The sequence below is a fragment of the Pinus tabuliformis genome, chromosome 9 (genome assembly GCF_031772625.1).
Source record: "Pinus tabuliformis cultivar Carrire ecotype Pingquan chromosome 9, CPIR1, whole genome shotgun sequence".
In the NCBI taxonomy this organism is placed as follows: domain Eukaryota; kingdom Viridiplantae; phylum Streptophyta; class Pinopsida; order Pinales; family Pinaceae; genus Pinus; species Pinus tabuliformis.
Window position 1 is genome coordinate 924,374,927 of NC_142307.1, and position 13,980 is coordinate 924,388,906.

Genomic DNA, 13,980 nt, shown 5'->3' on the forward strand with positions numbered 1-13,980 from the left:
ATATATTATGAAGACTGCTAAAATTAATCCTCCAATGCAATGTGGACATTACAGAGTGACAAATCTAGTCCATGGGGTTTCTTTGATGGAGCAAGTCAAGGAATCCTGGGAGGTGTGAAGCTGGAAGTGTATTGTTTCTTTTAGATTCCACTAATTTATCTTTCAAAATTTGGACTTGGTAGGGATTCTAATAACTAAGAAGAATTGAAGGCATTGGATGCTATGTTCAAAATTGTTGTGGAAAGGAATAACCTTAAGTTATATGGAGATTCACCATTTAATGGGTCAAAGGGTAGGTAGAGATGGGAAATATCTATCTTTAGTTAGTTTTTGATTAGAAACATATCATTGTTAGTTTCAATAACATTAAATCTTTAAGTCTTGTATATAGGGAACACAATGCAAACACAACCTGTCTCTCAAAAAAAGGTCTAGAAGTTGTAGAAGAAATCATGTTGCCAGTGGAACATAGGGAGGATAGGGCCTATCCTTAGGAGCCTAGATACTCTCTCTAATAGCTCTCCATTCTATCTTCCTCATATGACTATTGATTGTATATGAATTAACTATTTTCTTTGTGGCCTTGTTAAAACATTGTTAATTTTACTGATGAGGTAGACAAGATAGTAGACTCTTCTTTGGACCATCTTTTAAGGCATTGTATAGTATGAAATTATTTTTTATAGTGGATAGGATTCGTTTATTATTGTTAGGACAAATGGTTTCTTCATATGTGCCTTGTTGTACTTTCAAAATGTAACTTTTTCTCCTTTCAAAAATGAAGTCCCTACCAATTTGACAGGAGACTGAGCAAGTCAAAGTACCACTATAACAAAAAGAATAGGCTAATTAGAGAAAAGAATATTAAAAATTATAAACTTGGGACACATGATTTTTAGCCCCCTCTAGGACATTTTAGAATCCAAACAATGATAATGACTAGAGATAAGGAAGAAAATCTAAATGATATCTACCATATGAAAAATTGCCAATAGTTTTGATCACATGAACTAAAATTCTTTTTTAGACATACAAATGATTTAAAATTTATGCCATCAAAGTTAAGTCGAATTTGCATAATAAGGAAAAAAATAAATCGAGAATTGAAGATATTACATCATTTGTGTGGTTAAAACATTGATTAATGATATGACCTTACTAATGGGTAATCTGAAAATTGATTGCTTCCATACTTGCCTTCCATAGGGACAACATGGGATTACTTTGTTTTTCCATTAAAGGATTTGTGCATTAAGTCAATTATATACTGAACATCTTGTGGACCTACACCCTGAGAGCCTCTGCTACCAGAATTAGAAATAAGCTTGGCATTCAGGTTTCAAAATTCCCAACACAATGATTATTAGTATCAAGTGTTGTAGTAGTATGCACCTTATTAATCGAGCTCCCTCTAGTTGCAAAAAATCCAGCTGAAACAAGACTGGTAGGTGTTTGAGGGTTGATAATCAATAACTTGTATTCACCAAGATCATATTTATTTTGCAATCCTTGTGTTGGGATAACTTAATAAGAATCAAAATGGCCTAGTGTCAATCCAGGTCATAATCTTATGAGTTGTGTGCGTAATTTATTTAGGTAATGGAAATTAAACCTAGAAATCCTAATAACCTAATCAAAACTTCACAAAACAATTGTTAATCAGAGAAAACAACAAAAAATACAAAATCATTTATTATGTGATGTTCTTCTCCTATGTAGATTTCCACTTGTAATGCTAGAGTAGTATTTCACTAGGTCAAACCAATGTTCATGATCTCACTAGATATTATAATGAAATGCATAAAGGATGAGACAAAGTGAAATGAAACCTAGAATGGAGAGAAACACTTGAGTTTCTTTTAGTCCTATTTGACTAATTACAAGGCTACAAGAAGGCAACAAGAAGTGATTACAAAGGATACGTAAGCAGTGAAATCAATGAGGAGGCACAATTATATTACACTTGAAGAATTCAGTCCATGTGCAATGGTATCTCTTATGGGGTTCCTAACTTCCCACAATACTCTTGTTCCAACCTAAAATCTCTCCTTGGCCAATCTCACTATAGATTCCTCAACACTAGTCAAGTGTTGTTGTAACGTGAATGGTTGGTTCCTTTGAGAGAACAAGGTTCTTTAGTTGCACAATAAAAATAATCCCAAGTTAACCCTAGCCATACAAAAACAATCAAATCATAACCTATATTATTTAAAGTTTAAGATAAATTAAAATGAGATGGTGATTTCACTAGTGGATGCAATGACCTGTTCCAACTGTGCAATGACCTACTCTAATGGTGCAATAACCTAACTGTGTGGTGACCAAACCCAAGTGTGAAATAAAAACCCTAATAAAATCATATGCTCATAAAAAGGATCAAATGGCTCGAATCTACACTTAAAACATGTCTTCACTACTTTTTCCAATGACTATTGTTATGAATTGGTATATTGTTCATGAAATTAGAGTTATATTTAACATGCTTCAATGTGCTATTGTATGTGTAACCAATCACCAATGTTAAAAAAGATACAATATGTTATTGTGTGTGTAACCAATCATCAAGATAGTTACTAGAGGTAGAGCAATTCAATGTGAATTACTATGCACATATAGTAAGTCCTAGTGGATTTGTATGAGTTGCGATTAACACAAGAATAATGATGTCTTCTCTGTTTTGCAAAGGGTTGTCAAGGTACGATCACATTCTAGCCTTTAATATGCCACACTATTTTTAATTCATGAAAAATATCTTAACCCTAGGTCACATAAAACTTAATACACTCAATTAATCATGTTGATGTGTAAATTGACACACATTGTCAAGAGTATAAGGGTATGTTTTAAACTAATGTGTGTGTGCTTATGATTGGTGTAGGGTTGATTTAATTCATAGTTTCAATGTGTTGTTGAACTAAGGTACCAATACTTTGTAACAGGGATTTAAAAGCAACAATATTCAATTCTCGAAACTAGAGTTTGATATGTAAAAAATAATGTAAAATAAGGGGAGGGGCAGAGTGATCTATTCCACTTTGAATAACAATGTATCAAATAGTTATGGATTTCAAAACTTCAATTAATAATACCGCAGGCTAGTACGATGTCTACAACTTCAAAGAGAATGGTTACAAACATCTATAACTTCCAGAGTTCCAGAAAGAAATGTAACAAGCAACTATAACTTCCAGAACTTCAAAGAATAATGCAATTACGATTTCCAAGATTTCAAATGGAAATATAACAACAACTTCGAGCTATGTCATGATTAATGATGATTTTCAATAGGGTTTTATGTCATTTAATCTAAATGACCATAGTTCACTAACATTCAAATGAAAATTACTCGCCATATATCGACATCAAATATTCCAATGATCCAAACAAAAGATAATAATACCAATTCCAAAGAAATATACTCTACCACAAGGAATTCATAGCCTAATTATTTACTAATGTGATCTCATCACAAGTTAAAAAATAAGAAACAAACTACAATGAAATGAATAAAATGAGATAGGATACAAGAGGTTCTTTCAATCTGGAGTGGTGGTCCCTTGCTAGTCTAGGAAGAGAAGCTATTAAGTTGTAATCACACCATGAAGTGCACCAACAATCAAAGAAATATTTCCATTAACTAGAAGAAGGGATTACACAATTACGTTCTCATGCCAAAGCCATAGAAAAAATAACTAATACTAGTAAGAAGATAATATGAGTTTGTGTTATAGTAGTCTCACAACAACATAACTTTATCTCACACTTCGTTTTTACAGAGTTCGATGCATAATATATAAGAGAAAATTCTAACTAATTGATAAGATCAATCGTTTGATCGATAGGATCAAAGGGTGATATACTACATTGTTTTCTTAGAAGCAATTTTCCAAACATATATTTTAAACCAAACCTAGAAAAAGCCTTCATACACATCCTTGGTAGTTTTAGGTTCAAATCCTGGTGTCCATGTTTAGCAGATCCTTCTTTTCTGTATCAATTCTTGTTGAATTGAATCCTCCATGGAATGACCTCAGTCCAACTTGCCAAACTAATTGGATTGGAATTTAATGAATCCATGTGACCAACCTTTGAATAAAAGTGTTGCCCAAAATGGGTTGCAATATACAAAAGGCTAATATTTTCTCATGGGTAATATCAATCTCTAATATCCCATGAACCTAGTGAAAAAAATTGGGAAACAAACATTAAAATAGTACTTTCACCTTAAGCATATTGTCAATGGCATAGGGATTAATTTAAGCTATGTTATGGCTGAAGGATAGTGTTATGATGAGACTTTAATAATCAAAATAATGAATTTTAAAACAACCAAAGTAGAGGTTCAACACCTTGAATCAATGACACAACTATGGGATATTAATTGTGTACAAACTAATCCAAGGTTATAGCTAATCGTGTGGAGATATTTAGAGAAACTTATCCCGAAGCCCTTGAAGCCCATGAAGGTGATGACAAAAGAGAGAGAGGATCACCATATTCTCAGACTCTCGATAAAATTTTCAAGGTAGAATTGAATTCTCAACCTGAGTTGACTATTACAGATGAGCATGAGAGTCAAATATTGACCAAATGCCCCCCCAAAAATTCAATATATTGGGGATAACCTTGATTGAAAACATTATTTGACAAAATATTTGATTTATGTAAGAACAAGACTAGCCTCTTAGAGTTCGAATATGATTTTTGGTCAATGCTTAGGATGTGTACGTATGGATCATAAGTTGATTGATCCTCAGTTTTGATTAACCTTGGTATAGTTGTGTTCCTATTAGTGTCTCTAAATTCATTGGAGTGTTGGTTCCCATTACCATATCTAAATTCATTGGGGTCTTGTAGAAGTGTATTTGAGTTCATTCTGAGATGTATGATGAAAGGTGTGTCTGTCAAGTGGCTACCAAGCTTGTTATCTATATATAATTTCATGAAATTTATTAGCATAGTCAATCATAACAAACAACATACCAATCTACATCCCTAACCCTCCATCACAAAATATAGTTAAAATAATGTTTCAACTCTGGTCCCACAATAATATCTTCTATATCACTTTAACTTCGAGCATTTTTATTTAGGCTATTAATAATGTTGGTCTTAGTTTACTATAGATACTAATATTGGCACATATGTATTCACATCTAAAAACCATAAAAATAGTAGCAGAGGTAAGAGGGAAATTACCAACAACAAAACCCATAAAGGGGAATAATATCTAGAAAAGAAAACACTTTTATAACTCGTAGACCATGCAACACCATGTGAAGGCTAGATTATATAAATCTATAGTTAAGGAAATAAATATTTTTCATGTAATATTTATAGGATAACATCCCATAGAGATTATAAATTTACCTTTGGAAAACTATATAGACTCACAGGAAGACATGTAGTGCCTAAATAACCATCAACAAAGATAGTTATACATTAAAATTAAATGACAACTCTAACTTCTAGGATCTTGAGGTGGATATTGAGGGTGTTATTTTGACAGGATTTCTCATCAAAATGGCCTTTTTCCATCTTATTGGGTTTTTTTGTGTGACCCATCTCCTATCATTGGAAATTTTGTTTTCTTTCTAGACTAGTTTCCTCTCATTCTTAGATTTCAAGTCATTATGTTTCTTAGTTTGTATACATTCATATAGGAAAGTATAAACCATAAACTAAAAGGGTAAATTGACAAAAGAAAGAAAATAGACTACAAAATCATGAAATTGAAATCCACACTCAATGCACACTTAAGGAGGAATAAAAGCATGGAAGCTAGCTAGCTCTCTAGCTTGAAGCAAATGTAGTATGATATTTACAACATATGAATGTGCTATGGGTTCAATGGATGCCTCATCATTATTCTAGGACACACTACAGGGAAAGGCCTCGAATGCCAAATCCAACACTGAAACCACTAAGAAAATGAATAACTTTAAAGGAAATGATTTTAAAATGGTTTAAAATATGTTATAGAATGATATTGCCAATAATAGGTAACTGGAAGCAAAAGGACTCAAATTTTATTGAAAGAAGCATTCAAATCTTTCACCAAAAAAATAAAATTCTTTCATTCATATTCCAATTCTTTCATTCTAAATTCTTTTTACCAATGATATCATTTTGAAGATTTCTTTCCCTAAAATCATTAAGAATTTTTAATTGATGATCCAAGGGCCTCATAAGCACTCTATCTCTTATCATCATGCCCTTGGTTATGAGATTACCATACTTGTAGAAAAGGTAAATTGAAATTGTTAGAAAATGAACGAGATAAAAAATAAAGACAAATTACTAATATTGTGCCATCAGAGAGTGCCCAACAATTGCTACCTGAAAAAAGAAAAGTTGTTATAAATCCACTGGAATTATATGAAAAAATAAAAATGAATAATCACATTACACTCCAAGGTTAGAATAAAGTAAATAGGGTATCACAATTAAAAAAAATATTATAATGCTTAATGCCTTGCGAGAGTGAAACCCTAATCCTATAAAGAGAAAATTTAAATTAAACATCTTCAAGTTCAAGAGTATAAGAGATGAGGTTTAATGGTGGATACTCGAAGGGAAAAATGCTAGAGTAAAATCCTCGAACCCTTAAAAGCTCAAAGGAATTTATTCAAAAGAATGAATATGATCCACAGGAGGAATTTCTAGGGATACATAGTACACATAAACCTTGCATAACCTACAAAGGAAAACATAGGAACATCTTAGATAATTATAACAATGGAGAAGAAATCAACAAATTAAAGTTTTTCGAAATGACAAAGGGATACAATTTTACCTCTAAATACTATTGTGCTTAACCAAGTGGAACAAATATCTCTGAACTTATGGAATGAACCAATGAATACTTTGGTCTTGTAATTGGATTTAGATGTGTACAAAAGCAAGGGTCAGGGTTCGAAATATCGCAGGGTCCTCTGCAGAACGAAACCCTGGTGGCGAAAAAGGAAAACCTCAAATAAAAATGAACAAGGAAAAGGGTAGGCAACCCTAATCATTTTTCCATTGATAAATATGAGCCTGGATTGCCTTGAGCAATCTTAACCATTGAACATGAATTCCATGTGAAGTGGGTGATTTGGCCCATGTTTAAGTTTCTAGGTGGAGATTTCATGAGGGTGTTGAGACCTGTAAGCCTTATAAACATACACATAACGAATATCAGGGGTATGTTATCCACCCAAATAAACCATGTAACTTGGTTTAAGCTGAATTAAGGGAGAACACAAATCTAGCTTTGGAATAATGTTGAGAGGGAGGACCTTCCAATACATGACATTATATATACACAAAAACTTAAGTTACATGATATGATATAAGTGAAGTTCTAAGAAACATAAGTTAACACATAGAGTGAAGTAATAGGGAGAACCAAAGTTTCCTTAGTAGACTTAAGGGAGGTATAGGTTAAAGGGTTTGAGATTCGAAACATAGCCATGGAATATATATATATATATATATAGATATGACAAAACATAAGTAATGGAACTCCTAAGATTTGACAGTAAAGATAGAGTGCGGGGATAAGAGTAAGGATTAACTCAATTGATAACTTGTGATTATTGACTTAGGTGGTGGGAAATGCCATAATGTTTTTTCTAATTAGAGAAAAAAATCATTTTTGTATTAATAATGCAAAGGTGTAATCTACATCATTTAACAGATACTAAATTTTCTTAAGATGTATGACGTGATATCATAATATGTGCAACATCTAATGTTCAGGAAATATCAAAATACCCATAGGATTCAAAACAATTTCACAAAGTTCGAGTATTGCTATGTTCATAATGTAGGTTCACACTAGATAAACAACTTGATATCCAAGTTAAAAACTAGTATTCTAAGTTCAATGGATATTACCCTGATAATTAAAAATGCAGATATGCATGAAAAGTTAAGTCTTCAACTAAAGGAAATGTGTCCTCTACTAAGTAACCAACACTTCTTCTTGCAGGTATTCTTCATAATGTATTTGACCTAGTTGTAAGCCCACTCCCATTTTGGATAATCTGTTAGCCTTTGAATTTAATTCCCTATGAATGTAAATAAAGGGCAAAACACTGAAGATTCTAATAAGCTCCATAACTCTAATCATCCACTAAACCAATAAATAAGTGTTTAAGGAAGTATAACCTTCCAGCCAATCTATAACCACCTTTGAATGCGACCTATCACTTGTAAGTTTATATTGTTGAAGTGACATAATCAAAATTACTAACATAAATGATTAATTTGTATTATTGTAATACTTGTTAGGTAGTCATATTTTTGTTTATGGGCTAAATTAGTCATTTACATTAGTCATTTTTAGTTGTATTACTTCTTATCTAGTCATATATTTTAACCTAGGATTAACTTAGTCATTTATGTTATTCATTTTTAGTTGGTCACTTAATATTGCTCATTTTTGGCAGTATTTCACATGGAAAAGTTGGGTGACTAACTATTCTAGTCACCTAGTCACTAATTTGTCATTTTCTACTAGTGTATGGAAATTTTAACCTATAACATTGATTAAGAGTTGGAGGCTCACAAATGTGGCTTGGGTGTGATTTGAACAACATAGAATCATGTTGTCACCCTAGCCTCCAAAACCCATGTGGCCAAATTACCACTAGAGGAGTGAAATTATGATAAACAATGATTTTAGGTACTAGAAGTGAATTTCTGGTACAAGAACTAAACTAAAAAATTGTCATTAGTAAAATAAACTTAAAACTCATTTAATCCATTACATACATAGGAATAAATAAAAATAGGAAATGTTTACCTTTATATTCTTGGCAAATGGTTTTAGCTTCAAAAACATACAAATGTACGATAACATGGGAAATATTCAATTATGAGGGTAGGATATGAGTGGTAAAAGGGAAAATGGAACATGGAAAAAGATGAAAAAAATGTTATGCAATAATATCCATCGTTTTGATACCAATTTATAACACATCCCAGTTATCAAAATTTTAAATATATAATAAACCAAATATATGAGAAAGAAAATATTTTTTATGTATTTATTATTTTTGAGGAAATATCCTGGTAGATCCACCCAAAGGGATCACATCCCATCATATTATTACCAAAGCCTAACCCCAAGGGCATTGAGGATAATTGACCTCATGACCTCCCATTAGCGAGGTGCTTTAGTAACAGGAACTCAACCAATTGAGCTAACCCTTGGGGCTATGTGAGAAAGAAAATATACAAAACTCAATATGTAAATTCTTGCTATAATTCATTACTCTATTTAAGTCCTAACAGTTTAATCTATCCTAAGGAGATGGGCTTAATAAAATTCCCCTTCTTTGAATCACTTCATACTTCTTATCTAGGGTCACCGTTATTTTCTTCTCTTTGGGAGCATTCAAAGGATATAAATTTCATCCAAAATCTAGTTATGGACACAAAATTATGAGCCTCAGAAGTTCCATTTTCTTGTCACATTGGGAACAATGAATTTATCACATGGTTGAAACGTGGCAACCTATTCCTATATGCCGCCACACCATTATTACATGTCTTCTAAAACATGGATGACACATGGTGAGGTGACCATGTGTGGCTACCACATTGTGCCACCTCCACAAGGTAGGCATGTTAGCTTGCCCAATCACTTCCAAATCTAGAAGAATGATTAAATGCCTATTTCCAAAAAATTTCAATCTTTAGATTAATAGATTATGGATTCAATTTTTTTCAAATAATGAGAATGTTTCAATAGAATTTTCATTTAACATATCTAGATTCAAGAAAAATCCTAAATGCCCATTTTCAAAAAAGTTGTATTTTTATATTAACAGACTTTGGATATGGCTTTTGTCAAAAGATGAGAATATTCTACGTTGTTGGCAACTAACATAATTCAATATAGATTCTATCAATCACATATGGGTCCATAAAATATTAGCAATTCATTTTACCAAAAGGTTGGATTCTAGATACGAGGTCCCACTTCCTCACTTCCACATCATACCCTATCATGAGGGACCACATCACCTTCTTAGGACTTGAGTGCCATGTCATCACACCATGCCAGAATACAATGTTATCTTGATATATCCTTAAAGCCACATTGTCATGCCATATCAACATACCATGTCATCATAATTTATCCTTCATGCCACATTAGCATTTTCATGTTAGCAATGCTCATATGGATTCCTCATAACTTTTACATTGTCTACTTCACTGGCATCTATATTAGAGTTTTTCTTTTCATTACCCATTTCTCAAATTTTGAGATTTATAGTCATATTCCATTGACAAATTTTGGTACCATAAGTTAACATTCCTTGCACCACTAACAAATGAACCATTGGAAGAACCAAGGAACAAACTTCATAAGATTACTTGGTCTAGTTAATGAACATCAACTAGCATACACACTAGCATCAATTAGCATTTTGTTAACATATCACTTTAAATAACTAGCTCATTGGAAAGTCATGCCATTGGAAGAAATAAAAAACAATTTTTATACCTTTAGTTGGTTTGGTGATGGAATTCAACTAATGGAAATAAAAAAAAGGTTCCATCAACTAACAATTTTGTTAATTAGCTACGAACCACTAAGAAAAACTAGGCATTTCCTTAAATGAATTAAGACCAGTCTAGTTAAGGAATTTCACACTTAATCCCCTTTGCCCCTAAGTTCTAGGTTATGGAATTCGTTAACCAATGTGACAAGGGGTTAGGGATAAAAACCTCCAATCCCCAATTTTTCCAAAGCCATTTACAACCTTAAGGTTAATTATAATTGTAAAAAGACAAACTTACATGAGTTGATAGGGTTCAAAGGACTCTCAAACTATATACACTAAAATCTAATTTTTGTTTCAATAAATATATATGAATGTCCTCTCTGATTCTTATTGGGTTATTTATATAAATAAATCATTGACATTAAATTATTGACCAGGTGTTCATAAACTTTGAGATGTAAGAACAAGAAATGTAGGATTGAAGCCTATCCTATTCTATGCTACCATGTGCTAGTGACTACTAGCAATCCAATGATCTCATCAGAAACTTGTTCGCACTGTTGACTTTATGAGTAAATCATTGTGAGAAGTTTTTCTTAGTTAATTAATCAAAGGAATAAATTTCAATCTTCAAACTCAAACCACTAGAAATTAACACCGAGGAATCTACCACTGGGTTACAAAATAACTAATGCTATAAGGATTTAAATCCAGTGAATTTACTGGAGTAGCTTATTCGTGTCTTGATACTTCAATGATTTTCCTATAGTGGGTCAAATTGAAATACATAGTAAGGAAAATATATAGAATTAAACACATTTTTGGGAATCAAAACATACTTATGGGGGGGAGTGAATCAATATTATACAAAATTTTACACGTATTTACTCAATTAATCAATAAAATGCAATAAAAAACATAGTAAAGCACCATTCACATAAACTGTTGAACATAAGAAATAATGTGGAAACCTATATGGGAGAAAACCATAAATTTTGGTTTGATTATGATGTAATTCTAAGATCCAACTTCTATTTACATCAAAATATGTAGGCACCAACATATAGGAGGTCCCAAACCTCTTTTATTTACAAGCACCAACTTATTAGAGGCACCAACATAAAGGATACCTCAATCCCATGATCTGTAAGATCCAACTTGTAACAATCACACAAATCCATTATTTCATGTCATTTTCAAACATATCTATAGAAATTAATATAATTATGAATCAACTCTTTTATATCAAAAAATCTACTCTCTATATTTAACAACAACCTCTCTTCCTTCAATAAAAAACATAGAGCCTGTTAATGTCTCAGTAGGCTCTCATTATTTAATTATAAATTTACTCATTGATCTCTATTTTGCATCTTGGTTGTCATATTTTCTTTGTACAAATTGAAATATATGTTTGACTTCGCATAGAGAGCAACTCACTCTCTATTTCATCAACAATTATCACCCTCAATTGTGAATGGGAACCTCTCAATTTTCACGTTCTCATGTTGTGTATTTATAACTCTACCAACATTTTTTCAATCCTATAGAATTTAATTTTCTTAAGAAAATTTGGCGTCTGAATGCCAAAGTTATATCTCAGCCCCTACTGGCAGGTGCATATAATCATGGGCTAGAACCAATGTCTTCAGCCTTTAGGCACTTAGCACTAATCAGTTAAACCGTCGAAGACTTTCATCGAAACTCCACATGAGATCCATATTTTGACCTAATTAGATGACAAAGGATACAATCCTCCCACTAGACTTTTCAAAGTTTAACGAGGGGGAAGGGGTTGAAATTTGTCTCTTATGTGACTTAAATCCCCCTTAAATCTTCTAAGCATGCCAAAAGAATCCTGTCAACTTATCAGATCAATTGAAAATGAAAGTACTTTTGGGCCCCCAAACATTTTCAAGGTTTAACGAGAGGGGGGGGATTTGTCATATTTACCATAATCCAACTCAATGCCATGTACACTCAACAGATCCACTGAACTATTTCCTGGGCTCCACCTATTTCCACAAATGTTTCTATCATTGTGGATGTCTACACACTAATTTCCAAGCATGAGACTTGAAGATTGGACAGCTCAGTTGCCATGTCATTGCCACCTCTTGTTGAAATCATCCTACCACGTCATCCTTTAGGTGGTGCCATGTGTCATCTGAAAAAAAGGCACTTGGATACCCAAAAGGGTCAATTCCACCTTCCATTTGTCACACTCTTAGTTTTCCATGTCATTTTTTAGCCACACCTCCCGGTCCTCAAGTCCCTGGGCCATTCTAGCAATCGAACTTCATATACACCTAGCGCTGCACGACTGAGGATTAAGGATAAACCCTAATTAATCTAATTTAAGACTTAATTAAGTAACCTAGACACACCATTCATGACCAAATATGTTTCCATGTCAACTCGATAGCTTAGTTTCAAATCATCTATGTCAATCTATCTAGTCTTGCCACTTGTCATGCTTTCTCATCATCAACCAACTACTTTGCTACCTATCACTACCACCTTTCTCATCTCGATCCTTAGGTCCTCGATATTTCATTCAACCAACCTCATAAACCGTCCACTACCACAGGGTTGAGGGTTAAGGCTAATCCCTAATTATATTAGCTTAACCCTCAATTAAATAAATCACTAGGTGTTTCAACAGTGCACTAGAACCTAGAGGAGTTAGAACCTGCTTAAATTGCCAAAATTCAACCTTCTTTTTCTGTTCACTCCTTTGGAGTTATATTAAAAGCCATATATTGTTGGAAATGTATTTGAGAGGACTATCCAACTACGGACTTTGCAAGAGCTTTTGAATCTCTTCCTAGACCTGAAATCAATGACAACCATTAGAAAACCTCTACTAACTTTCTCAATAACCAACTTTTCTAACAATATCCCCCTTTGGCATTGATGGAAATAACACCAAACATTACAAGTGATTGATGGAAACACCACTTCTTATGAACTCTCTTAGCAACACTCCATTTATTAGGCTACTAAGGTTTCTCATTCTCTACTATTTTTGCTTGTTCACTCTCCTCCTTTACTTATAAGAAGCCAATGGTTTCTCACTCTCCTTATCTTGCACACACATCTCCATTTTTTTTTTCACTTCCCCCCCTTTGAAATTAGTGGTGAAGGGTGTTGAATGCTAGAACTATACTATCTATGAACTTCTCCTATGGCATTTGAGATTCAAATGTCTAACTAATCCCCCGCTTGTTTATTCTCTCCCTAAACTTGGGATTCTCCTATTGATCTAAGTATTATGTTGAGATATTATTTAAATGAAGACCCATACTCTTCACCTGACATGATACCAAGAACTGAGAAACTTTTTATGTCATTTTTCTCCTCCTGTAGTTTACTGTTCGAAAGTTGACATGTATTTAAGATATGTCAGGACCCATATTGAATGGATCAACGTGCTGAAAGAGATATCCATTGAAAATAATACTGAGAGGGGGGGGTG

At 32.9% G+C, this 13,980-nt stretch overlaps 1 pseudogene; it reads right to left on the bottom strand.

The window, feature by feature from the left end:
- Positions 1-1,129: 1,129 nt before the first annotated feature.
- On the bottom strand, positions 1,130-4,959 carry LOC149151773 (uncharacterized; annotated as a pseudogene).
- Between the last annotated feature and the right edge of the window lie 9,021 nt (positions 4,960-13,980).